The sequence below is a fragment of the Rattus norvegicus genome, chromosome 1 (genome assembly GCF_021556685.1).
Source record: "Rattus norvegicus strain SHRSP/BbbUtx chromosome 1, alternate assembly SHRSP_T2T, whole genome shotgun sequence".
Lineage (NCBI taxonomy): Eukaryota > Metazoa > Chordata > Mammalia > Rodentia > Muridae > Rattus > Rattus norvegicus.
This window is the reverse complement of record NC_141534.1, coordinates 15,138,726-15,164,804: the sequence shown is the minus strand read 5'-3', so window position 1 is coordinate 15,164,804 and position 26,079 is coordinate 15,138,726. Positions and strand designations below refer to the sequence as shown.

At 43.8% G+C, this 26,079-nt stretch overlaps 1 long non-coding RNA gene across 1 annotated transcript; it reads left to right on the top strand.

Moving 5' to 3' along the window:
- The first annotated feature begins 9,337 nt into the window (after positions 1–9,337).
- Positions 9,338–25,034, top strand: LOC148006852 (uncharacterized). Its single transcript, XR_015644704.1, has 3 exons — positions 9,338–9,853; positions 10,191–10,261; positions 22,837–25,034. It is a non-coding gene; the product is annotated as an uncharacterized LOC148006852 (long non-coding RNA).
- Positions 25,035–26,079: the final 1,045 nt, after the last annotated feature.

Here is a 26,079-nt window from a genome sequence, read left to right as displayed (position 1 = left end):
CTTTCTTTTCTTAAAAGAAAAAGTATGTATCTAGTTTTTGAGAATATCATATGAATACTGTATTTACCTCATTCTCTCCTTCCTTCCCCTTCCACTCTCCAATTTCATGCGTGCCTCTCCCACCCTTCCAATTCAGGTTCACACTTACCAGGGCCTTTTTATTTCCTGAGGATGAGCTTGTTTACAGTATATCAGCCGCAGCAAATTTGCCTAGCATGCATAAACAAAGCTCGTGATTTGTTGATCATTACACAGTCATACCTACACACTCACACACACACACACATACACACACAGAGACAGAGACAGAGAAAGAGAGTTGATAGCATGTAAACTTTTAAATTATTTATGAATTTTCATGTGTGAGGTTATTTTGTCTGCATCTATGCCTGTGCACTACAAGCACACAGGAAAGAAAGAAGGTATCAGGATCTCCTGCAGCATCCTGTAGAGTAGGTCCTCAAAGTTGAACCCAGGTCCTCTGAAGGAGCAGCAAGTACTGAGCATCTCTCCAGCTTCAGCTGTAAAGCTTTGAAAAGAAGGTATACAGAATACATATGAAAGATGCTCTTACAGAGAAGTTTAGACGTTACAGCCATACTGGTCTCTAATAATGCTGTAGATTAAACTCAGGTCATCATGCAGGGCAAGGGGAATCCACCTGTACTTTGGATCCTCCAGAGAAGAAGCATGAAAGGAGCTCTTACAAAAATCTTTAAATCTATCTCTGGGTGAAACACTTGTCTATGACGGAGTAACTTGCACATGTACAATCACACGTCTCTTGGCAACAGGAGAGCCTTCTGAGAAAAATGCAGTTAAGTAAGTTTGCTATCTTGCCTTTGTGCAAACGCACTTATGTTTTCACACAGGCCCAAGGGGTTAAGGCCTAAGTACCACAAGCCTGCATGTACAGACTCACCACTCAGTTTCAGAGTGCAGAGTAAGTAATTCTTAAGTCATTAAAAAACTACCCTGCGGGGCTAGAGAGATGGCTCAGTGGTTAAGAGCCCCGACTGCTCTTCCAGAGGTCCTGAGTTCAATTCCCAGCAACCACATGCTGGCTCACAACCATCTGTAAAGAGATCTGATGCCCTCTTCTGGTGTGTCTGAAGACAGCTACAGTGTACTTATATATAATAAATGGATAAGTCTTTATGGTTCCGCCTAACCTTTTCGTTGGGCATTACAAACAAGCCTTTTGCTCTTGTTCATCCTCGTGACCAGAGGAAAAGCGCTTCCCTCTAATCCACACAGGTCACTGATACCATCTCCATAGCTGACGCGGTTTCTTCTGGGACTTGGCTGGTGTCACTGCCCCCATGAAGCACATCTTTTTTTTTTTTCTTTTTCTTTTTTTTCTTTTTTTTCGGAGCTGGGGACTGAACCCAGGGCCTTGCGCTTGCTAGGCAAGCGCTCTACCACTGAGCTAAATCCCCAACCCCGAAGCGCATCTTTTAATAGCTGTTATCACTTTGCTCTTGTTTTTTGGGGATCACAGCTAAGGCGGACCGGAACATGCCCACCCAATGAGCAGTACAAATCACTGACTTTTACTTTCAGTGTTGCTTCCAGATCATTCCGTGGGGCTCTTACTGGGCAACGTTAACGGCGGGTTTTATAGGCTTTTGTGTCACGATGAAGAAACTAACGTGAGACCAAATCAAACCCCTGTGAAAATCCCTCAAGCTATGTGGTGACACCACGTGCATGAAGCTGCGGCCTGCCTCTGTCGTGAGTGTAGTCTATCTCTGACAGAAGTGACATTGTGTGATGTACAGTTGTATTCAGTACTGCGTTCCACAAATATGTGCAAGTGCTGTGAATGAAACTATAGCTTAATTTATCTAAAGCCTTATGGATTCTGTGGCGCTTCCAAATATTGTGAACTTGTCTATTAATACATATTCACAACTAAGCTGGCACAGGAGTAGGTCTGCTGGAATAAAAGAGAATCTCTGAAGGGAACTGAAGAGAGGAGAAATGCTCTGACACACTGGTTCAAGCACTGGAGGCTTGCGACCTGACTGCTGGTCTCTAGAGTCGGGGCCCAAATCCCGGAAGTACGTCATGAGACCTGGGTTTAGGATCCCGGAAGTATGTCCCGGAGGTATGTCGCGAGGACTGGGTTCTGGAAGCCTGTTCTACCCACTGCTTCTGGCCCTAGTCCTTTTGCTTCTTGGCCCACAGGACCCACTGTTACTGATTTCCCACTACACTGTTCCATCCCGTTTCTGATGGACCGAAACCATCTGAAACTGTGAGTCGAAATAAAAATTTCCTCCCTTGCTGCTTTTCTCAGACATTTTGTCACAGCAAGGAAAGAGGAACTTATGTAGACAGAGGAATATAACTCTGCTGGGTTTTTCAGCCCAGAAAATAAACATCTGTGTTTGATGTCCCTTGGATGGTGTTTGTTGAGAATTAGCAAGTGAGTGTTATTGCTAAAAAAAAAGACCAGTCCTCCAGTCTTGACAGGAACCTGAGCTGAGCCCATCCCTGAGTGTAAGCCGCCTTAATTACATGCTTGAAATTAAAATTTAACATCACTGAGGTAGATAATTCTAAACTAACTTTAGAAACATGCTGTGTTTAACAGCTGGTTACATTTACTAGAAACAACACCCAATTAATAACGTAATTATAGGTCACCTCACTAAAGCAATATAGTTTATGAGGAAGTCTTTTTGGTTTGTTAGAGTAAATTGTTGTATGCATTAAGCAAATTTCAAAGCATTAATATATCAGGACTGTATATTATAAACAACAAAATTATATTTTAAAATATCAAGTGAAAAGAGTCAGAGGATTTCATACACAGAGATAAAAACAAGCTAGAAAATATAATTAAAAAAACCTTCCATTTACAGTAGAATTTCGAGATTAGATATCTGAGAATAAAAATAAGAAAACAGGTTGGGGATTTAGCTCAGTGGTAGAGCGCTTGCCTAGCAAGCACAAGGCCCTGGGTTCGGTCCCCAGCTCCGAAAAAAAGAAAAAAAATAAGGAAACAAGGGGTTAGAAAGATAGCTTAACATTGAAGAGCATGTGCTGTTCTTTCAGAGGTCCTAAGTTTTGTTCCTAGCCCCCAAATTGACTAGCTCAACTGTCTTTGAGTCCAGTTCCAAGGGACCTAATGAGTTAAATCTTCAGATTTAATGAAACTCCAATAAAACAAGTCCCTGCTGACCTCAAACCCTAGAACTCTAAAAATGAACGCTATTGTTCACTTGGAAAACTACGCATGCTAGGAAAACACTGAGAAAGAACCAACAAGAGATGGAATGTAGTGGGAGAAGGCAGAGTCCAGCCCTGGCCTTCAACCATAGCACAGTCTGTGCCTTGAACACTAAGTATCATTGGCACATGAACAGAAAGAATACAATGTTCAGGGAAAGAAAGAGTGTGGTAAAAATGGGGTCTTGAGTCTTTCAACTACAGATGGAGCTTGTTGTCAGATTAAGAAAGTTTCCTTTAACTCAATTTTTTAATACACGATATTTAATCTCATCAGACTACAGTAAGTGGCATTATTTCTTTTTATACACAATATTTGATGGAGGAATTTTTGTTGGCATTTTGTCTAGGCTCTACCGCACAGTTACCTGGCAACAGTCAAGTGTGCCTGCCTCACTATAAAAGGGGCTGCTTGCCCATTTCCCCCATCCCTGCCTTTCTCTGTCTCTACTTTCTCTGTCAATACTACCCTCTACCCATGCCCTGAATAAACTGTATTCTACTTCCTATGACTGGGACCTGGGTGGGGGATTCCTCAGTGAGGGCCCCACAGAGGCACCCACTTCCTCCACCTCCCCCAAACACATCTCTAGCCTTTCTTTTTATAACACACAACAATTTTAATGTGGGTTTTCCCTTTTTCTTGAATGTGTGTGAGGAAAATGTAACTAACTTTAATTTATTCTTACCATTAAACAATTATTAATTATAAAATGACAGGTTTTGTGATGACAAATAAATTGTCTAGTAAACACAGTAGGGCAATTAGAAAAACATCTGGAATAAAGGTACAATTATGACCAATTCTTAGAGTTAAAAGATAAACTCCAATTGGAATAAGAACTCTACCGCCTTGACAAATTCCAGAAGAACTCAGGGCGAAGTCTTGTGAAAGCTGAGCGTGGGCTGAAGGCTTTTAACTGCAACTTAAATTTCGAATGCAAGAGAGCCAACGCAATAAATCGAATTACAAAAACTAATGGCAAAATCATAAGAGGTAAATAGTGAACTAAGGGAAATGATTTAAGGTACATTATTACAGACAAAAAAGGACTAAAAATGGTTTTAAATGGCCGAAGACACAATCCATCCTCCTAAAGAGATGTAAATCACCGTATGTCCTTAATCACAGCTTCGCTCATAAAACTGAAACTATGTAAAGAAGCCACTTCCCGCTCATCAGATTGGGACGTATTCAAAAGCTTGATAACCATGTTGGTAAGGCTGTAAGGACATGTGCCCACTCACGCCGCGAGAATATGAAAGGAAACATATGCATGGAGAGTCTTGTTTTGTTTGCACATCTAACAAAAGCACACCATTAGTCTTCAACTACTAATTCTCTTTCTAAGAATTTATGCTGATGACGATGTTCACGTCCCTTCAGAAATTTAAATATAAATAAACAATAAACCTCACTTTAAATAAGTTAGCAATGAAAACTCACTAGGGAAAACTACACACAGTTTCCAGAAGGACTCTTCAAAGGGGTAAGGTTTTGTAAAAGCTGAGCCTTTTAAAAATAATAGCAGATTTTTTTAATATCAAAAATTGGGACTTCCTGAAGGTTTGGTATACTTCATTTAAACAGTCATTTGTGTGAAGAGCGTCACACCTCTGCAAAAATATATCTACAGGGTAAGTTTTTAAAAACAACGCATTCAAAAAGAATCCACGACATATTAATTTTCTGTAAGCAAGAAGGTGAGCTAAGGAAACTTATCCACCTACCCCTCACGACTGCCCCCAAATAAAACCCCACAGGAAAAACAATCCAAGAAACAATGGAGACGTTCATCTACTAAGAGCAATAGTGCAAATAGACTAATAGATCAGAGAGAGAAACCCTTTCTGAGCACAGCTTTTGGACATGGATATGAACGAATTGAAGTGGAGGTTGGGAGTGAATATCAAGTTCAAGTAACTTTAAGAATATTTTTAACAATAAAACGTACTAGAGCTCTTGCTCTTGCCCTCTTCCCGCTTTGTCCCTTGTTTCCCCAGTCCCCTCCCCTCTTCTCTCCACGTGCTTACGGCCGGCCTCTACTCTATTCTATTCCTCTACTCTCTTCTTCTACTTCTCTCTCTCTCTTTGCCCTACTACCCTCTTAATCCCCCCATGCCCTGAAAAAGAAAAAAGAAAAAAGATATTGAAAAAAAAAGTACTAGAGAAAATGCAACTACATGTTATATGTGTGTGTGTGCACGTGCGTGTGTGTGCGAGTGCATGTGTGTGTATGCATGTGCGTGTGCATGTGTGTGTGACTCAAAATCCATTTGTTATTGGCTGGAAAAAAAAGTTAGTCGATATCCTCATGTCCTTGAAAGTCAGGGTTCTCACATTAGAGGAAGAGAAAATAAAAATGGCGGACAGAGAGATGATGGCGTCTTATCTCTACATAAAAAGACATTCCCTCGTGTGTATAAGCTTCCATCTGTCTCTGTGCATATTTTTTTCTAGTTCAGTCCTCTGTCGGGGTCTAGAGAAAAAGACACTTGGGCAGCAGTGAGCATACCTAGTGTTCAGGTCTTAAGTTCTAAAGACTATTCCTCTTAAAGAGGAAACAGAGGTACTAGTGGGGGGGGGGGTAGGAACAGAGAAGGTATGGGATAAATCCAAATATCTTGTTGAACCAAAACAATAAAATGGGTTTTGAAATTATGGACGTATACACAAAGTACACAGGAGTGGTTTCAAAGGTTTTACAACTTGCTAGACCTTCTGGGGTTACTGAAAAAAAAATCATGATAGGAATAGCTTGTGAACCCACAGAATATTTAGGATATATAAATTCATAGTAATAATAGATTAGGCAAGGAGGAGGGAGAGGGATGGGAGGGCGGGAGAATGAGAGAGTTTGTCTCTCATGGTGAACATTTTTGCTTTTGTGGAAAGACTGGGGGTCGGGTGGAAGGTGGCCCGAGGCCTGTGTCACAGCTTGATTAGACTCAAGCTGAGAAGAGCAATGTGATGGAGAGGAGGGTCCTGGAATGGCTTTCAGAAGTCTCCCAGTAGGCTGCGTTTCACGTTCAGAGGGCAATGTAGAAACTCCAGAGTGAAGAAAATGGACGAGTAGGATCACGTGATCAGGGTTACTATCATGAAAGAAGAGTGCACGGCTATCTTATGCCAGGGACGTATGGGAAGGTCACACATCCATATGTATTCTTCTGCTTAGGGGACATCAGCAGACCTAACTGAAAAGCCATTGGCTTCACTGTGAAAAGCAAAAAGAGAGAGGAAGAGAGGGAGAGAGGGGGAGAGGGAGAGAGGGAGAGAGGGAGAGAGAGAGAGAGAATAAAAAAAACAGTTCTAGAGCACCAGCGATGAAGTGGACAGGACGGCTAAGTGTGACCCACGGTGTTACCTTGGCACCTGGATAGGAGGGAGAGCATGAAACTTACATGTCACGTCACTGGGATAACTGGCTCTCTATGAAGAGCCAGAGTTATTTCTCTTGAGGTTTTGTCTTTGACTGTCTATGGTGATGTTAACTGTGGGCCTCCAAGACCTAGAGTCTACATGTAGCCCCTGTGACCCCCGTCTCCAAGTTAATTCTGATTGGTAAATAAAGATGTCAACAGCCAATAGCTGGGCAGAAGAGACATTGGTGGGGTTTAAGCTTCCCAGGCATGAGGTCTGGAGAAGGAGAAGAAGAATGTGAAGAATGTTCAGGAGAGGAGGAAGTTAGAGTCACCTTAAGGGTTAAGGGTTCAAGGGGTTAAGAGGTCAAGAGAGCATGGCCCTGAAGGCTGCCCAATTGTAATTAAGAGTTACTCCCAGTTGGAGGAAATAGATAATAATAACTTGGCTTATCAATAGGAAAGTAGATTCCAAGAACATGGAGGGCAGGCAGCTGCCCAGCTACTGTGCTGTTTATTGTAAAGGCTGTGTGAGTCTTTCATCCAGAAACGTAACTGGTCAAAGATGGGGTAGAAACCTTGGGCTGGGTTTTAAATATTTATTATAACAATGTCATCAGTAGGAAATATCTCACATTTGATAATCACACCATGTGGTTGCATTAAAAAAATAGACATAGAAATTTCTCAGCCTTCTAAGAGGTAAAAAGAAGTGTCATGGGGCAACCTCTTAAGTGGTTTAGAAAAAGTACAGGACACCAATAGGTAATCAGAGAAAGAAAGGATGATAAAAATAAAATATGATCAAAATCCTAAAAGATTGGGAATAGAGGTTCAGTGTAGACAGAAACTTTATGCATTCCTCTTGTTATTTTTTTTTCAGAAGTTTAGAATTGTTATAATACCATCATGGTTGTAAAGACTATAATTAAAAGGTCTTTACTGGGGATGGGCATGTAGTTCTGTGGTAGAACATTTTCCTCACGTGTGAGAAGTCTCGATCTCATTTCAAAGAAAAAAAAAGAGTAATTTTAATTGTTCTTTCTGATAACTTTGAACAGGTAAGAAGTGGTTCTGTGGAGAATTCCTGAAATGACATGCACACAGTCCGTGTGGGTGACTGTCATGCTAGTAAGATTCATGACGCAGAGGAAGCATGTTCAGGAGGAAAAGCAGAAGCTCTGGCTGCTGCGATCTAGAATGAAGCAGGACACCTGGTCTTCACATCTGAGAGCTGATCAAGTCGAAAGACCAAGGAGGGAACGCACACCAACTGTAATTCCCAGCATGACTAAGGTGCAAAAGGGCTCAGTGCATAGTGACCTTGCGCTGCCCTGTGGATAAGTCACAGTCAAATCATAACTGTTCATTTCCAGGACTCTTGGGAAAACCAATTCAACAATTCAAAATACTCAACACTTAAAATAAATACAATCATGGGGCTCTTCATTCATATTATCCCCGGACAAACAGGCCGAACAATACCAACTTATTTCTTAGGACTATGTGATACTTAGATATGCTTTTAAAATGAGAAGTACAAATCGAGGGACCAATTTACCACCTAGAATAAGGTTGCATATGGTCACGTTAAATGTAACAGGAATCTAAGATTGGGTACACTCATTGCTAGGCTGGGATTGATGCTCTGGAAAAGCGTGTATTCTTCAAGTTACATTGTTTTATTGGCTGAAGAAATAGAAAGGGCAGCCAGAGAGATGGCTCAATGATGAAGAGTATGCACTCCTCTTTCAGAGGACCTGAATTTGCTCTCTAGAACTCACAGCCATTTGTATCACCAGCTTCAGGGGATCTGACACCTTTCCCTGACCTACGAAATAAAAATCACAGCAATACGTTTCAAAGAGAAAAACAGAAGCAAGTCCTCCACGTTTGCTCAACGTGGCTTTTTCCTGTGTGAAAGGCAGGCACGGGTTCATTTGCCTGCAGATCCTGGATGTCTTGCGGCCTGAGTGCTCTCCCATTGTAGATGTCTCCTCCCACTATCCCTTGCCAACTCTGCTGCTTCATAGGGCAACATTGTTCACACTAGAAAAGAGGTTGCTACACTGTGAGTCAGTCCATGACCAATGGTCTGCTTTGGAGATCAGTAATGGGGTCAGGGGGTCAAAGGATGATCTTTGAGAGCCGCAGTCTTACAGCATGCAACAGATTGGCCTTCCGGATTACCCAAATACTCAACTGCAAGTCTATGTGGCTCTTTGACAAACTTGGTCATCGGCTACTGAACTGGCCTGTTTAAGATGTCAAAGCCTGGGCTTCAGACTAAGCCGAAACCTCAAAGACAGTCCCCAGATCACTCTCACAGCGATGCTTGCCATAGCAGACTTCCCCCAAAGTGAACTCCTACAACGTTACTTCTTCCTCTGGAAGGGCTTAGCATAGATCATGGTTCACACGTGAAACTTAGGGTAGGTACTGTATAGACACATTGTATATACACCCCATACTCAGAAACCAGTTAATGTGTTAAATGTGTCACCTATTGTAACTTCTTGAGATAGCTAATCCTGGCTTGCTCACTCTAAGGCAGAGGCAGTTTCTATACTGGCGTATAATCAAGAATTTCTCCTACTGCTAATGTCCGTCTCTTGCTTTAATTCTTTTTTCTGCACAGCTTGGTCCTATCTTATTAAATCCAATCGCTCCATCTCTAGTGCACTTGAACTGCTGAGTCTGAATCAGTCTCATCTCACTCATATTTATTGAAGGTCTTATCTGCAAAGGTTCGGTGCAATGGGAACTATGAATGAGTTTAACAAGCAGGGTTTCACTCAGAACTGAATGACGATAACTCATGCCTGGAGAACAGTAAGGGGAACGGGGTAAGTGGAAATGCAGTAAGCATTTACAGGAACTCAGGGACGGTATCTCACGGGCTGATGCCATCAGAGTTTTCATAAAAGTAGTAAGACCTGAAAAGGAGAGCAGATACCCACGGCCATGCTCTGGTTTCTCTTTCACTTTCTCTGTGCATTGTCAACAAGTGGATATTTGTTCGAAGACTAGAGAAACGCTTCAAGAATTCAAAGAGTGAAAAGGCAGACCGGCCTTGGGAAGAAACAAGTAACCAAGCTTGGAAAGTTCCAGGTTTTCCTTTCAAAATCTTCCTCGGCTTACCACCTCCTCCCTCTATAAGGCTTTCTTCTGCTTCATTGGTTCATGGAAAAAATCCAAACCCATGTCATCATCTGGGTCACCTGTAGATAGAAAGTAAAAGAGAGAGATGGAGGTAGGGAGAGGGGAGGAGGAGGGAGAGAGACACATGGAGAGATGGAGAGAGAGATGGAGAGAGAGAGAGGGTAGGGAGAAGGAGAGAGAGAAGAGGGAGAAGGGGAGGGAAGGGAGAGAGAAGGAGAGAGAGAGGGAGAGAGGGGGGAGAGGGAGGGGAGGGGGAGAGGAAGGGGAGAGGGAAAGGGAGAGAGAGAAGGAGGGAGAGGGGAGAGGGAGAGGGAGAGGGAGAGAGAGTTAACCACATCATATTGTTGTTGTTGTTGTTGTTGTTGTTGTTGTTGTTGCTGCTGCTGTTGCTGCTGCTGCTGCTGCTGCCACTGCCGCCACCACCGGAGAATGGGAAAATAAAGCCGTCATTCAGGAACAATAAGAAATGAAATATTTAGAATATGGCTTGATTAGCAAGGTACTGGTCTTATAAGTTCAAGGGCCTGAATTTGATATCTTGAAATTGTGTAAAAAATCCCTGGCCTGGTACTGTTGTGTTTTATAAAAAGATAAGGAGATAAGAAATATGTTTGGTGGATGTGTAGTCAGGTGTGGGGGAAAGGGGTGCCTCAGTTGGCCCATGCTGAGGCATCTCCTCTCCAAGAGGGACCAGCCACACAACAGTATAGTATAGAATAGAGTTTATTCAGGGCAAGGGGAGATGGGGAGGGTAGGGGAGGGAGTAGAGACAGAGAAAGGCAGAGAGAGAGGGGGGAAGGGGGGAGAGGGGGAGGAGGAGAGAGGCTGGCTATGAGCTTCTGGAGCGAAGGGGGAGGGGAATGGGGAGAGAAGGGAGCAGATGTAAGAGGACAGAGCCAGAGCAAGAAGGCAAGAGAGTGAGGAGGGGACAAGCAGTCTCTTTTACAGTGAGGCAGGCACACCTGGCAGGTGCCAGGTAACTGTGGGGTGGAGCCTAGACAAAATACTAATGTTCTCCTGTTCTGGTTTAATTAAAAAAGGAAAAATTAGAATAGGGTTTTGGTAGAGCAGGAGTCTTTAGCTACTTCAACTCTGGGGTGGCGTGTCTCTGGGAAACCTAGGAAAATGGGGATGGGGACGTTGGTCCAGTCTTAGGAGAGTTGGCTGTTTGCTTGATGTCCAGTGTCTGTGGAACCATCTGTGAATAGATCAGAAGGAACAGGTCCAGTAGAAGTGTTTGTGTCTGTGAGAGAGGACTGGAACATCTAGGGGTAGCTTCTCTGGAGCTGTCCTGGATGTAGTAAGCGCCTGGACTTGACAAGATGCCGAAACACACATATGATAGGTAGAGAATGAAGTTAAGTACCTCTGGGAAAAAAGTTTTTTTTTCCTTAGGAGTACATTTGAAAGTATATGTGAAACCCTTAGGTCTTGGTGGTTGGGAGTGAGTCCCAATTCCAGGGCACAGAAGAGGGATCCCACCCTCTGGCATAGGTAGGGGTATTTATCTGGACAGAGTCTATTTGGTCCATGAGAGGTAGATCTGAATGGGTTTCCTGTAGCTTATAAGTTTACAAAAGACATAGATTTGTTAACAACACGAACAATCTCTTAAAAGACGAAGGGAAACTTGTATTTGAGCATGATAGCTTATAGTGCAAATTTAGCACACGAAACACTTTAAATTTAGTTAAAAGACAAAGAAAACTTAAAATTCGAATTTGTGATTATACAGTTGTATCACTTAGTGGGATGTTTTATTAGGGTTAGGAAGTTTATAAGAACTCGAATCATGTTAGGACAATGGCATAGCAAGAAGAGGGAATAGGAAGCACTTAGTTGCTGGAAATTGAGTTTAGGTAAGAAAGTAACAGGCTACGTTTGTGAAAGCTCACATCTGGACTTGTGTGTCATTTATCGTGAAGTCTGTGGAATATAGCAGTCTTAGCTAGTTAATGATCATAATAGTGAGTAAATACAGTGGTGGATTCCCTCAGGGTAAGGAGTTAGGTCTGTTTTCTAGCTGTCAAGATACAGTTACCTCAGCTGTCAATGTAGTCAGAAAACTGAGGAAGAATAAATTATAATCTAGGAATCGCGTATTAGTTAAAAGACAACAGAGTTCATCTACAGTCCACTTCCTAAACAGTTCCCAGGTCCCTGTGGTCTCCATGGCAACTTGGGCAAAAGTCAGTCTGGCTTTCAAGCCCAGAAGATGAAAACCTGTGGCACAGGGATAGAAAGAGAGTGTGTCCGGGCACCGTGGACTGAGCTGGTGGGCGTGCAAACCCATTTCCCAACCTGTGTCAGAGTGGCTCGTTTATCCAGGCAGCTGACAGTGGCCTGAGGACCCAGCCGTGGGAACGTGGAGGCGGTAGCCGGCAGCCGGATGGCAGCAGGAAGGAGCCCACGGTACTGGCATGAGTGGCTCAGGTGCAAGCAAGGGATATGGGACAGCACCTGCCTACACTGCCAAGCTTCCTCCTAGCACCCAGAAGTCCTGGCCCAGTAGCATAGCATTGTGTCTCCTAGCAACTCCACCCAGGTAGTATGAGAGAACTGTCACTGAAATGCCTCGATGGACTTGAGTGGGCAGGGACGGAGAGCTGTGGTTGGAGATGCTGGAGCAAAAGCAAGAGAGGAGTGGGATGAAAGTGTCCCTGTGGCAGTTCTGGGCAGGGCCACGTGGTTGCCACTGGCTTCATTCCCTCCCCTCCCTCGCCCACTGCCCGGGCTGTTCCCCAAGTGGCCAGAGACAGCAGCAACAGCAGCAGCAGCACCTCCTCCTCAAGCAAGCGGGGGTGGGGCCTGTGGGGGGTGTGGGGGCTGGGTGTGGGGGGCGAAAGCTTCTTTTCCCCCTGCAATGGCAATAGAGCTCGTGCCCATGCCAGGCCGCCTGGACAGATAGAAAGAGGGCATGCATGAGAATCTGGCCCCTGCCCCAGCAAACAATGTCCTAGGCAGGGTGCAAGGGGCGGGGCCAGACCTGCTTTTCACACTGACCCAAGAACAGAGCAAGTGTTAAGGAAGGAGAAGTCTATGCTATGGATCAATAGTGAGAGACATGTTTTTAAAATACCGGTTAAATAGCCACGTAGAGACAGTACTTGTTAGGTACTGTGAATTAGACGGGGATGTCCCAGTAAGTAGGGACAAGGTGACGAAGACCAACCTGTTGGGTGAGAGAAGAGTTATTAATTACTCCTACCAGTGTCCTGAGGATAAAATTAATAACTAGAAAATGACAGCCAGTCCAGATCCTTAGGTCGTCACATGGTGAACTTGGGGGTTGTGGTGAGTCCGGTTCTACAGCTGCAAGAGCGGAGGGGGGGATCGCGAAAATCTGCTTGGGGGGGGGGGGCTGGCGGGGGGGGGGTCCTAGAACATACGAGGGCCAGTGAGAAGACCAGTCATAAAGACTGAATGAACTCTCCCCTGGGACCATAGGGACTTTTATGTTGACCAGGGGAGGAAGGGAGCTCCCCGGAAGTTTGTGCTAGCTAGCTACGGCTTTCCAAGTGGAAGCAGGGGATGCGGCAGCAGGCAGTTCTTAATTCGAGTGACAACAACAAACGTTGTGATTTATAAAAATAAAAAGGAGAAAGAATGCGTTTTGCTGGGTATGCAGGCAGGTGTGGGGGAGGGGCTCGGGCTGAGGCATCCATTCCCACTGATGAGCCAGCCACACAGCAACAGTGTAATATAGAATAGAGTTGAGACAGAGAAAGAAGCCGGGCGGGGGGAGTGGGGGAGGAGGAGGAGAGGCCGGCCATGAGTACACAGAGAGAGAGGTAGGGAGGGGAAAGGGGAGAAAGAAAGAAGAAGCAGGTATAAGAGGACAGAGCAAGAACAAGGAGAGAGAGAGAGAGAGAGAGAGAGAGAGAGAGAGAGAGAGAGAGAGAGAGCCCTTTTATAGTGAATCAGGCACACCTGGTTATTGCCAGGTAACCGTGCGGTGGAACCTAGACAAAAATGCTAACAGTTACACTAACAGACACACCCATTTGTAATCCCAGCCCTGGCCAGTTGAGACCAAAGGATGAACTTCAGGCAAGTTAGAGACTTTGTCTCAATGAAGCAGTGTCTTTCGGAGGCTGACCCCAAAGCTGCCCGCTGTCCACTTGTTTTCGTACCAGAGTGCACTCATTATGTATGCATGGATGTAGGAACAATTTTCAAAAGAAAAGTGGTTTTTTTTTCTCATTTTGTTTTTCTCAATGACTGCTTCCATATATTTCCCCGTCTTTCTTAGACTCGGTAGCATGGTCTTAAGGCATGTGGTATACACATGTGACATAGGACAGTGGTGAACACAGGTGAAGTACTCATTGATAGATTACACTGTCTGCCTTCATCCGTTTGTAACTAATTAGGAATTGAGTGAAGGACTTCTTTGCCAAAAGAATATATATATATAGTCTGCTCAATGCTGTGAAAATGCAGTATATAATTTCTAAGCTATCTACCAAACTGATGAACCCCACCAGTATTTCCCATGCGTCCCTCTGATCACCAAGATGAGCAATGCTGACTTTATATTATTGATAGACAATTGCAAAGGAAGGTGAAAAAAATCTAAAAAATGATGGAAGGCTTTCTATTATGTCACATAAAAAGTTTGGCATTTGTATAGATCAGTCTCCCACTATTCTGCCGAGGCCCAGAACTTCCTTGGGTGGCTAAGCCTTTTAAGTCATTTGGTTGTGGTACGGTCCCTTGTTCCCCTTCAGTTCTGTCCCATCCCTTAAATTTATTGCAAGAGCAAAGTCATAAAAGGTCCTGAGGATGGCAATGGCTTCATAAAACACATTTAAGAAGGACTACTGTGGGCCATAGGGATGATTGCATTGGACAAAACATAAAAGTTAAAAGCTAGGACATCTCATTCATGTAACAACTGCTGGATTTTATAGAAATTTATAAAATTTATAAAACTCTGAGCACGGAATGAAGAGAGGGATTCATTTTGGAAATCATCAAGGTATAGTTTCAGACACACAAAGGCAGGATAGCAATGGCCTAAGATCCTCGTTGACAAAGTAAGTGAAAGTCCCAGTCCATAGTCTTTGAACTAATGTTTAAGCCATACCCTTGGGTATCTTTCCTCCCAAGTGGTGTTCAAGAAAAACAGGATTGCTAGCCATTTAGAATGATACGGTCTTTAGACAAGAGTCTCCTCTAGCTGTGTAAGCGGTTGAGCAATGAGAGGTCATCAGAGCAACATCACTCTGAGGTGGGTTCCTATCAAGTCCAGAATGTTCTTTCTATCAGCTCCAACTCTTTCTCACTAGACTTATTCTGATCTTATCACTGCCATCGTCAAGACCTCAAGGACTTAGAAGCCGCTAAGTTCCTTATCCCGTTCTCCTCTCTAGGCAGATCTTCTACATTTTCTTTAATTGCCTCTAATTTTCTATCTTCATTCCTCTCCCTGTACTATGTGCTTAGTTGTCTCTGTTCCTTAGGAAATGTGTCCCCAGACCTGAGAACCCTTTTGGAGATGTCCTATAACTAAGCACATCGGAGAGACCATTTAACTCTGTTGATCCAGATGAAGTGTTTCACTAGCGTCGCCTAAGTTTATAGCCAAGGTTGTAGCCTTTCTTGTCACAGTCTATGTTTATTCGTATTTAACTCTAAAGTTCTCTACTTATGCTGTTATCTGGGCATATTTCCACGAAGCTCACTTTTTAGTCCGAGAACAAACTTCCTGTTGTCCGCATCCCACCTCTCTTTATTGGATTCAAGTCTTCTTCCTAATCTATCAAGCCCTCGTTGAACTCAAAAACCTTCCATCACTTCCATCGATTCAGTCATTCCTCTGTCTCGAATCACTGAAACACTCATTAAAAGGTCAGTTCAGAGTCAGGTGTGGTGATGCCTGCCCGTCATCTCAGTGCTTGGGGGTTGGAGGCAGGAGGATCAGGATCTTAAGACCTTCTTCATCTACATAGCCAGAATGGTTACCTGGGACTCTATCAAAAAAAAAAAAAAAAAAGTAAGCAAACAGGTAATTCAGTCCAGCTCGTGGCCAGCAAGCAGACACTTCCAACAGGGCAGGGCTGTAACAGAAGCATCTCTCTCCAGAATGGCCTGGCTTTGTGAGTAGTGTTCCCTTGTGTTTTGGCCATTACCAGTTACCAGTGCACTTAGCTGGATGAGTATGTTCCAACCCCAAATTTTTCTCTTACCACAAAATATATTAAAGACCGTCAACATAGTCTGCCTGTAGCCCTCTATTAGTCTTTAGAACAACACTGACAAAAGAAATGGACCATCCATGACGTGTTGAGGAATCTAAGCTGACTTATCGTCTATACTGGCCTGATAGATGGTAGCTTGCAGACCACCTTCCTTTAAAAAAAAATCAAAGTATCGTACACAAGACTCCCCCTTTTAGGAGCCCTACAGTTATCCCATCCTATGTCACAGTAGCCTTATGACTTTTGGGGTGACTTTTCTTGGGTAGTTAAGCCAAGAGATTTAAAGTAAGTAGCTATTTAAGAGTCTTATACCATTGACCTAACATTGGAGATCTCAAGATTATTCTCAATAGACATTCTCAAGAGACCTGGTATAGGTACATAGCATGATAGCATGTACGTGTAATTTTAGCTCATAGGAGGCTGAGGCAGAAGGACCATGAGTTTGAACCTGACTTGGGCTACCTCCTGTGTGAAATTGTCTTAAAGCTAACCCCCCCAAAACAAAAAACAAACAAAAACAAAACAAAACAAGAAACAAACAAACAAAAAAAAAAAAAAACCACCACCACCAAAACAAACAGACAAAAAAAAAAAAAAACCCCTAAAAACAAAAAGCAAAAAGAATATGTTCATTGCTAAGGACAAAAGAACCAAAACTGGTGAGGAATTTTTACTTTCCCCGGAGCCTACACATAGGTCTTTGTTGTTGTCATCTGGCTTCCTGTTGACTACATCACAGGTTCCACTTCTCAATTAAGCATTTTTCCCCAGGCCTTAGTTCCAAACCAGCTGCATCCCAGGTCTTGAATATGCCCTCATTTGCATATTTGCCCACAATTATGAACGTTCCTACCCATAATTATGTGAAGCTTTCTGAAGTCTGAGCTGAATTCCTCAAGAGCTGGGTCAGCATGGTGGCTGATCTCTCTAACTGTGGTGGTGAAAGGTTGTTTGCAAAGTCCATTAGTCACGCGAAGCTTTTCAAGTTGTCCCTGTTTTCATTTGAAAACATGGATGGATGCAGAGCTCTAGTTAAGCCATCTCAAGTGTCTTCTTGGGGCTAGTTTAAATATCTGGCATTCTTTGGAGGATATGGGTATTTCTCCTCAGAGTTCTCAAGGAAGTCAAAAGATCATGGAAGGGTCATGACTTTGCCCAAAGCCTCAAAAGAGCCAAGTGGCTCAAGGCCAGCTATTTATTCTGTCTAGGGCTCAGTGAAGCTGTGACACATTTCTCCCAGAGTCACTGCGATGAATACATGGGATAATGTATGTTAAGTACCTTGAGCAACTCGTGGTGGCACCAGGGAAGTTCTACCACCTCCCTCCTCACCTTCCCTTCCCTGCCTTCAACTCCCCAGCATGAGTTCACTTGTTTTCCCCAGTTCATCCAGGGCAGAAGTTCCTTTCAGAAGCTTTTGTTCCTTTGAGAAAGTCAGTGCTCAGCCAGGTGAGTCAAGAATTCCCCGGGCTTCTGATCATAGCTTGGATGAATCCAGCTCTGTCAGCATCGTAGGAATCCCCCTCGTGCTTCCTTGTCACTTTTGCAATCTTGGTCATTTCCAAATCATTTCCTCTGTCTGGTCAGGTGTTGAAAACTACTAACTCAAAAAAATGTTTAGAAAACACCCAAACGTTTTCAGGCATCAGCCTTACCATCCCCTGTTTTAGTTTCCAGTCCCAAGGCACCTCATCTTTGACATCACAAAGCTTAGAGCTCATCCCAGAGGAAACCAGGGGGACAAGTCCCACAGAGAGACAAAAACAGAGTTCCTTCAACAATGCCTGAAATGTCAAGGAGCAAATCTGAGCTTGACCACCTTGAGTTAGGCTCCTCAGAATCACTGTTGGCCTTCTTTTTCTTTCTCAGATCTGGGGATGAGTGAACATGTTTCCTTCCAAACACTTCTTTCATGTGTTTAGTTCTTCCACTTAAAAATATATACACCCAGTGGGCCTGGGGGAATAGGCTAATGGGCAAGGTATTAGCTGCACAAGCATGAGGTCCTGAGTTTTGGATCCCCACCAACTATGTTTAACGAAAACCATCCAGGTATAGTGGTAAATGCCTGTAATCCTAGTGCTGGTAGGTGGGTGTCAGAGACAGGCAGATCCTGGTACCCTGATGATCAGTGAGAGACTGTAGCTTAAAATATAAGGTGAGAAGTCATAGAAGAAAACACCTGATGTTGATATCTGACCTCCACTCCTTCACACATAAGCAAGCATATCCACATATATATGAATATACCAAACACATACAACAGAAACACTATACAAGCATGTACATACATACATACATACATGCATACATACATACATACACACTCACATTCACACCACATAGATGTACGTACATATGCACAGATTAGCCCATCTATCCATACACCTATGCATATACGACACACATATGCATATACCGCTCACCAACCTGTACGTACTTACACACTATCCATCCGTCTGACCTCAAATGAAGGCAGCCATCAGCATTAAACATTTGTTATTGCAGAATCTGCTTCATCTTCATAATTTCCTGGTTTATTTCACACCTGCCTCTGTGTCTTCTTCAAGGTAAGCTTAATTCATATAGAGACTTACCATCCTTAAGAGGCTTGAAACTAAACTTACCTGCCAGGGAAACCACACTGGTCAGTCACACTGGTCCAAATGTGCATCTCTGATGTCCCAAGAAGGAAGCAGGGAACACAAAAGGGAACAAAGGTCCCCATCAGTGAACTGTGCCTCATCTGTCCCTTCAAGCTTTTGCCTCGTACACAGCCCTCTCCATATCTTGTCCACTAACTCTTAATCCACCTTACTTTTCTCTGTAGGCTACAAAACTGTTGACTCACTCATAGCTGGACAGAGGACCTGTATGCCCTTTCTGTTCCTTCCAAAAGAAGTGTGGCATATTTCAATACTAAGTGGACCCAGTCTCTGATGAAAGACGTTATTTTATTTTGTTTTAGTTGTTTTGAGTCTTTCTATGTAGACTTGAACTCATAATCATCCTGCCTCATCTTTCAAGAGTTAGGGCAATGATAGTCAGCTCCACACCTGGGAAGAGATTAAGTTCGTTTGTTCTTTTCTTTTCTTTTCTTTTCTTTTCTTTTCTTTTCTTTTTTCTTTTCTTTTCCTTTCTTTCTTCTTCCTTCCTTCCTTCCTTCCTTTCTTCCTTCCTTCCTTCCTTCCTTTCTTTCTTTCTTTCTGGTTTTATTTTGAAAGAAAGTCTCTTCTAGCTCAACTATTCTAGAACTCTCCTATGTAGCCCATGTATCTGTGTATCTGGCCTCTACCGTTACATGAACCCACGGCCTCAAATTCATATGTGTTTATAGGCACGTACTACCATGCCTGTCCAGAAGGTAAGATTTCAGATGGACTCAGACTCTCCATTAAACATTTGGCAAGTGCCCCCACCCACCCCTTACACCTTTAAGCAAAGTTTCATAGATTGCTATTGGTTATAATTGCTATTGACCTCACAGATTAACTATGACGCCATTCCAAGAAAGCGCCAGACATACCTCTATGTGATGAATTCAGAAATACGCCTTCGGACTTACAAATACAAATGTGGTGATCTTTACATTCCCCGAGCCATGGTACCCAGGTCTAGTCTATTTTAACAATTTGGATTCCTGCTACCTTAATGACTTGAATTCACAATGGAGTGCCTATCTCACTGGCCAAGTGCTTTCCCCACAGATTTATTATGTCTTCAATATGAGTGCCAGTTTATAGCCTTTCTCCATGACGATGGTAGCCTTGTGTGGGTGTATAAGTAGTGGAGTGTTACAGCAGAATATATTCCTGGTCTTATTAGTCACACAGGCTCCGAGGCAGACTTTCTGATGGCTGGAATCTGTGTAAACAAGGGGATATTTATGTGTGCAAAACTTGAAGGTGAAGGGAGGCACGTAGCATCAAATAGATGGTTACGGCTGGGCGGATTGTTTTGTTCCCTGGCTGCATGGGTTGAGCTGACAGGGAAGCATATCAGAGGCCTGTAGGAAATTCATGGAACTCCCCACTGTCTGGTGCCAAGTGGTAACCAGAACAGTTGTAAGCTGGGTGATAAGCATCCCACTGCAATGGAAAGCAACTTGGAAATGACTGGAGGAGAAATTCGGTCATGAGAATAATGTGAGCATCTCATTGCAGGTTAAAAAAAAAGGTCTGAGGAAGTCCCCTTCAAGAAGTAAGACAGCAAAGGGGATGCCTGGTGACTGAGTGTAGGCACAGCCAGGGCCTTGGGCCTGCTGAGTACACTATCAGGTGTCCTAGGTCAGGTGTCTACTTCCTTCACTCTAGGTGCATGGTGCTAGGCTTGCCCTGATGCTGTGTGGTTCCGAGACACCGGGGAGCTACTAATAACAAACATCTTAAGTTAGAAAAACGTTTGACAATTAAACAGCAGGAAACGAATTTCTCCTTTGGATAGTTCTGGGATTAGAAAAGAAAATAAACGTCAGGAAAAGTTCTTGGGAATGGATTATTCAGTGCGCCTTACTCTCTCCCGTTGAGCTCGATGCCGCCCATGAGCTGATTAAGGTTGACTGGGTATTTGTATTAGGCTTGCTTCACGGGAAGCTTCTGGTCAAATTCAAAGCAAATTCAAGGGGCCGGTTAGGAAGTGGGGGAGTCAGTGATTTGTGGAATGAGTGACTCAGGAAAGCAAAGACTGGGAGAAGGAATGCAGCAGGGAGCCTGATCTCAACACAGGAGACGTAGAAAGAGATGGTGGACGAGGGTGGGTGCAGAAGCAGACGGCCTCAGACCTTGGCTGCTTCCACTTTGCCTTCGCCTGTTCTCACTAGAAGACTCTATAGAGCTCCTGGGATCATGTCGTTCCCACTTCTAATCATGACATAGTGGATCAAGTCTTTCCAAAATCAGTCACAGAGTAAGAAACTCACATCCAGAGGGAAGGCCGATTTTCAACTCTGAATTGCCTCACCCTCTTTATCTTTTGCCCTGACTGCTACCAGTGGGGAAGTTTCAAGAAATATTGCCGTAGGTGGAAAACAGGACCTAACGCCTTAACCCTTCCTAGAAATGTTTAACCAGAGCGATGGAAGGGAACTGTGGATAGCCAACTTTCTAAGGTGTCCTTATATATAATCTAGGACTCCAGTCATCTTCTCAGCCTGTTTTACATCTTCTCTGGATACATGGGCATCTTGACCCCATGCTCTTTGCCTCTCCACCTGAAGGAGCAAATATCCCAGAGAGAAACACATGTTCAACATTCCTTCACGGCCATTGCGGATATGATGGTTCTTTTTGCTTATCAGTTTGGCTGGCCTAAAATAAAATGCCTAATGGATGGTAAAAGATTATTTTTTCAAGTCCCTGAGGGTGTTTCCAGAGGAAATTAGTGTTTGGAAGCTGATCTATAATAAATAAAAGTGATGATTTCCCTTACAATGGGAACTGGTCTTGTCCTTTTAGTTAACAGCTGGGACTGAAACAAACTGGATGAAGTGGGACTTTGTTCCCTTAGTTTGAGTCCTGAAATTCATTTCTTCTCTCCCTGGATACCAGAAATACTGGTTCTTAGATCTTCAACCAAACAGAACTTATATCACTGTCTCCCCTGATCCTCAGGCCTTCAGACTAACTCTGAAGTGTGCTGCTGGTTTTCCCATTCCTCAGTCCAGAGACACCAGACCGGAGGACCTCCCCTCCCCCTTCTCTGTCTCTGTCAGTAAATAAAGTGTTCACTGCATGGCATGAACCATGTGCCCACATGAAAAGCCGAGGTGTGCACCTGTGATCTCAGTGTTCAAAAGGCAGAGAGAAGATTAGAGTATCCCTGAGGCTTCTCCATTAGCTAAGCCAATCTGGAAAGCTCCAGGTTCAATTAGAGCCTGTCTCAAAAACTAAGGTGTAACATAGCTAGGAAGACACTCAGTGCCGGGCTACAACACACACACACACACACACACACACACACAGGGAGGGGGAGGGAGAGAGAACTGTGCTTCTGCACAAACACAAGGAACCTTGACTCAGACATATTTTGGTAACAGGTCTAATCTAGGAGAACAGAGTTGTAAGATTGAGTTGCCTTAAGTTTTTTTCTTGTGTTTTTGGAACTAGCTTTCTACTCTTTCTCTCTCGACCCTACCTTAAGATCGATGGTCCCCTTTCTGTTCCTATCTCTCCCCCTTCCCCCATTACATGCCACACACAGAGACACAGAGGGAGGGAGGGAGGGAGGGAGGGAGGGAGGGAGGGAGGGAGAGAGAGAGAGAGAGAGAGAGAGAGAGAGAGAGACTGAATCTTGAATCTGGAGGATGCTTAAGAGCATTAGCTGTTCTTCCAGCGAATCTGAGCTGGATTCTTAGCATCCACAGGGCAGCTAACAATCATCTGTAATTCCAGTTCTCAGGGAATCTGACACTCTCTTCTGGCCTTCACGGATACTACACACATCCAGTGAACAGACTAAGATTGAAGTATGAAACACACACACATTATTTTATATACATACATACTAGTTTATGTAGTAAGCTATATATACTGTTCATTTAAAAAGCCATTATATATATGCATGCTAGTTTTCAACTCTTTAATGGCATGCTAGCCATTTCAGTCTCAACCGAAGGTCACTAAATGTTCTAACGCCATGTGCTCACAATGAGATTCTCTGAAAGCATCTGAAAGGTAGAGACCATTTTCCTCTCCCCCTGCTCCCCCAGGAACCTATGAATACCATGTATTTAGTAGATACTCATTAATCTTAGAATAGGTCGACGTCTTGAAGACAATGTAACGGATCAGAGACAGAAAAGCTCATCTTTGGAAAGCCCCCCCCCAACACTGTAGACCGCTGTGACCTATCTTTTCCATTGCTGTCCTAGGGTTACTGAACACAGTTACAGAAAAGTCAGCTATCGAGTGGATTTCTCCTGCTATGATCTTAAACTTCATAACATTCCTGAAGAAGTCTAAGGAAGTCATTTCCAGTTCCCCGAATCTCTCATCCTTGCCATATACTCTCCTGTGGGGAAAAATCAGAAACCACTGGATGGAAACATTAATAACAACCTATCATTAAAACTTCTAATCTTCTCGAAGAGTGCTTTCTGTTGTAAGCATTACAAAACCTGACTCAACTGAGTCAATCAGTAAGATCGTTTTATCAGATCACATGTCAAGATGGGCTGTTGCAGGGCCTCTGAGTTTGGTTTCTCGGTGGCTTTGTGATGTCAAGGGCCTAGGTGATTTCCCAACTTTCTTTCCCTGTAGCTTGGGCCAATCAACAGGCTACATCCCTCAGCTCTGGGTAGCACATCCATAGAAGACAACATTCTCGAAATGAAAGCACCTATCCAGGCCATAGAACAAATTCCCCCACATTCGCTTTAGTAAAGACTGGATCACATGCTCCCCCTGGAATCCACTCGTGGCAAGAGGAATGCCATTTCATGTTTCCATACTTCCTCGATGACCTGAGAAAGACGTTAAGCCTGGTGACAGAAGAAAACTTGGAGATGGGCTTACACTGGAACCCCTAACCCTCCATTGCAAAAAGTTTCGCTCCTTCCTCTTTCCCTTCTGTAAACTGGATATGAACGTTGCCGATGCTAAGATGAAATCCGTCTGGGCAGACTTGAAATGAACAGAGTTGGGGTTATGAACTCTCACAAAGACTTTCTAAAACCCACAAGAAATTCCTTCACAGCGTTCACACTGAGTCTGTCTTCCTCTATTTTGCTTTTTCTGAACCTATTTCTGTGACAAGGCTCATCACCAGAAGGACAAGCTACAAGAAGGACAGATGGACACTTGCCTGGCTATGTTGTTTGCTCAATGTCTTCACTCCCAACTTCTGTGACCAGTGGACCTCAGTTTGATGCATCTTATGCAGATTTCTCCCTTACGTCTTCCCTCACCTCGGCTTCTCCTGTTGTCACCTGGCCCATCCCAAATCACCACCTGTTGCCATTCATCCCTGAATGTACACAATTTCCCTGAAAGCCACTCCCTCCGTTACTACTTAAAAGTTGACATCCTGAACACCGAGTAGAAGTTGACTAATATGTGTCGAGTCTATAAGTGAAACTTGGCCACTTTCCTTGGCTCTACCACTAACCAACTGCATAACTTTGAAATATTGATTGAACTTTTAAGGCCTATTTCCTGTCTTAAAAAAAAAAAAAGATTAGTATAGCTGGAGGCTAGGCATTGCTGGCTCCCTCCCCTAGACTCCCTGGCAAAGGAAGAAGATACCCCCCCCCCCCAACTAAGAGTACCTAGCCTGCTCTGCTCAGGGTGTGGCTGAAGCACTGACAACTTGTGGAATCCTTGATGACAGGAAGTTATGGGCTGATCTTGCAAGTGGGGCTGAGCAGGCCTGAGGCCACAGGCCCTCCATTCAGAATTCAGTGTCATCTGGATGGAGTCAGAAGGGCAAGGCTTCTAAGGAATGCTAATCAGGCTTAGCCTCCACCCTAGGGACACTCTTGGCCTTCCCACTTCTTAGATTGCACAGCCAAGAGTTTATCTCTGTAAGCCATTGTTTTCAAAGCAGAGAGAGCTCTGGATTTTCCCCAGAATTCCACAGAAATGTAAGCAGTCTTCAGCTCTCCCAGGCAGAAGCCAAGAGTCTTTCCCGGGCTGTGCAAAGGGTGACATGTTAGACACCTAAGATTTGATAATTCCCTCTTGTTTTAGATGTGTTTTCACCCTGCCAGGCATATTTCTTTTCCTGTATCTAAACATGTGATGTGAGGATACCAGTTAACATCAGTGATCTAAGGGGGAAAACGAGTGTAAGTTAATCTGAATGAAGATGTTAACACTAAGAGTTTTCAAGCTTTGCAGTTCCAGAAACTGTTAGACACATGTGTTCATCCAGTTTTTATTGTCTGGGATGGAGAATTAAAGTCCAAGTGCAGAGTTCAAGGGCTTTGTTTTTAATGGAATACAAAATAATTCTTTTTCTTGTTCCCAAGTGTGTCTGATATCCAGCATAGTCTTCAGGCTGACAACACAGAGGTCAAGAGGAAGCCTGGCACCAAAGGGTGCTGGTCAGGGCATTAAACTGAATGTGCCTATCGTGTGTCATGATCTGTGTACCATGTTCTTCCCCCCATGTTAGTCATGGCTCTGGAGCCACACTTCTAGTTGGTTGTGGTCCTCAGAACATCAGGTGGCCTGCTGTACTGAAACCAAGTCTTGGGAAAATATTCTTCATGTTTTCCCATCAGTGGTGTGTGCGTGTGTGTGTGTGTGTCTGTCTGTCTGCATGTGTGTGCACCTGCATGGGTGTGCTTGCTTGCGTGTGTCAGTGAGCATGTATCTGTGTGTGTATGAGTACGTGTGTGTGCATATGTGTGAGTATGTATCTGTGTGTGTTCATGTGTGTCATATGTGTGAGCATGTATCTGTGTATATGTGTGAGTGAGTACGTGTATGTGCATATGTGTATGTATCTGTGTTTGTGTGTATAATATGTGTGAGTATGTCTCTGTGTGTGTGTGTGTGTGTGTGTGTGTGTGTGTGTGTGTGTGTGTGTGTGTGTCTTACCTGCCTAAAGATACACTTGAGAAACAGAAGGATCTATGCTTGAATATTGCTCTGACGCCAGACTGGGCAAGCCTAGTGTTTGTCGTCTTTGATCCTGGGGGCAAGTCATTTAACTACCCTGGAAGCTATTTCCTTTCCTGTACCCCACAATGCCCTTGACATGTGCTTATGGAAAGCATGAGAACACGGAACATACCCTCTCCAAAAGCAGTTCAAACCTTTTCGATCCCATTTCTTCCCTCTGCTGCTTCCTAGACCCACGTTTTCCAGGTGAGCTCAGGAAGACTACCTGAGACCACCCAGTATGCATGGACAGTTTCATCCCTAGCCTGATGTAACTACTAGAAGGCAGTGTCTAGACTAATAGCTAGGGCAGGAGGAACACAGAAACCAATACCACTTGAAGGCAAGGGTGAAGAAATACAAGGTGACTACATATCTTTCTCCTTTTTCAGTTTCTATTTCCTTTGAAAACACTTCCATATCTCTGAGGGGCTCCTCTCTTACTACCTTCTTCTTTCGAAACCCTCCTGTATTTTTCTATAAAAGGCCTGAGTAGCTTTGTAGGACCC